Raw genomic sequence first — 2,353 nt, 5'->3', positions numbered from 1 at the left:
GGCGCGAGATAATGCGCTCACCAAAAGTTTCCTTCAATAAATCGATTGTTGCGTTGGCTGTATGGCATGTAGCGCCGTCTTGTTGGAACCAAGGTCGTCCACATCAACATCATCCAATTCAGGCACGAAAAAGTCATTAATCATGGCTCTATAGCGCTCTCGATTGACTGTAACATTATGGCCGGCTTCATTTTTAAAAAAATATGGACCAATGATTCCCTCTGCCCATAGAGCACACCAAACAGTGACTTTTTGAGGATGTAACGGCGTCTCAGCAATGGCTTGTGGATTATGTTCACTCCAAATGCGACAATTTTGCTTATTGACATACCCATTCAACCAAAAGTGAGCTTCATCGCTGAACAAAATTTTCTTCGATGCGTCGCGCGAACCGAACCATTATTTTCGTAATAAATTTGCACGATTTGCAAACGTTGTTCAGGTGTAAGTCTATTCATTATGAAATGGCAAACCAAACTGAGCATAAATCAAGTGACAGCTGTCAAAAAGACCATCTACGAAAAAAGTAGTGCCAACTTGAAAACCTAACCTCTAAAAAAACACCCTTTATATTTACGGCATAACCATCAGGGCCGTCTTCAATTTTTCTATTACTTTCTTTCGTGTGTGAAAATGCGTTCCCGTAGTGGTTTTTTAACTCGATGAAATAGAAAACAATCGCAGTAAGCCATATCACGTGAATTCCATGGCTGTTGGATGGCATTCGTTTCGTTCTTTGATGGATAATGATGGCACTGTGCAAGGGTGCATGATCACGACGCAAAGTCTGTGAGTTGTTTTCCCACAAAACCTTTCTTATTTGGCGAATTTCTTCACGCGAAGGTCTCATAACGCTCAAATAATAGTTTTTTAACTGTCTGACCTTTTGGCGAAAATTCGTGATGTACAATAGCCTTGTAGCTCATAAAAACCGTGAGCATCGCTTCCTTTGACTAAAAACGACGGGGTTTTTTGGTCTTGATTCCTTCGTAGCTCTCCACTCTGTCGCCTATGCGTTTGATAAATATCGGGTCAGGTTCAGCCTAGGAAATCATGTTTTTTGCCATATCAACATGGTCTTTCTTTTGCATGAAATGCAGATCCTTGGATACCAACTTTGCAGCAACACGGCGCAAACTCAAATCATTAACTACAATGTCCTGAATGGATCCCTTAGTAATATTCAAGTCCTCTGCCAACTCTCTGATTGTTTATTTGCGGTTCGTCATCACCGATGGACTCACGATCTTTTCCGAAGCGTTCATATCACGGCGTAAACGGCTCTTTTCTTTATAAAACCATTCCGAAACAGTTACCCAACATTCCTAAGGTTTTCGCACCATTGAATTCATTTTTAATGCAAAATTTAATACAAACTCGCAGTGGCAAGTTGAAGTCCATTTTTAAAACTGTAAAAAATCGAAAACAAGTACAGAAGTCAAGCAATGTCGATTCAATTTTGGTAAGATTGTTAATCATAGATGTGGCAACCTTAAAAAAAAAAACATAACTCAATTCAGTTCACTTAGAGCGTCACCTCTTGTTGCTCCGGAAACTTTTTGATCAAGGTGGTATATTGGTGGCCACAGGTGGCGAAGAACTACGTCTTTTAGAACGGTTACAGAATACGGTTTAAACATCAAGCCAAGCAAATTTACTTTTTTTCGTTACCAACGTTGCTAATTTTATGACATAATATCTCAGGAGTGGGAATTATAACCTCCGAAGAAAAAGTGATAGCTTTACGCAGCTTAGAAAGTCCGAAATCTACTTAACAGGCACAGAAACTTATTGTCAGTGTTAAATATCCGATATTTACAAAATTAGCAGTGTTTACGATAGTCATCTACAGGTTCCCGGTAACAGAATCAGAAATTAAAAGCTAATTTAAAAAAGAAACAGAAACAAAATGTATAATGATCAAAAAGAGAATTTTCATTTATGCTAACATTTTTATATTCTCCACTATTGAACTTTGAATTTAATTCTTTTATAAAATATTAATTCAATTCTTCAATTTTGTTTTCAGTTTTCTTCAGAAATTTTTCAAGAGGGTTTTGCCACCGTAAATTTCTTTGATGCAAATGATGATACTTGATAGGAAAATGATATTTCAGAATGTTTGACGTTTGCAGTGTTACAAGATTTACATTTGTGAGCATTCCGCTTATACTGCAAAGGCAGTTTGCGCATTTAAATGCATTTTCGAAGATGCAGATATTAACTCTTGAAAAACCTTAAAATATACAATTGTATATGTATGTATATACTACATAAATAATATTACATATATATATATAATAAATAATAAAATATGTTTATTTAAGTCTCTGATTCAGATTACAATGAGCTC

Source organism: Anastrepha obliqua, chromosome 4, assembly GCF_027943255.1.
Source record: "Anastrepha obliqua isolate idAnaObli1 chromosome 4, idAnaObli1_1.0, whole genome shotgun sequence".
Classification (NCBI taxonomy): domain Eukaryota; kingdom Metazoa; phylum Arthropoda; class Insecta; order Diptera; family Tephritidae; genus Anastrepha; species Anastrepha obliqua.
Note: the sequence above shows the minus strand (reverse complement) of the source record.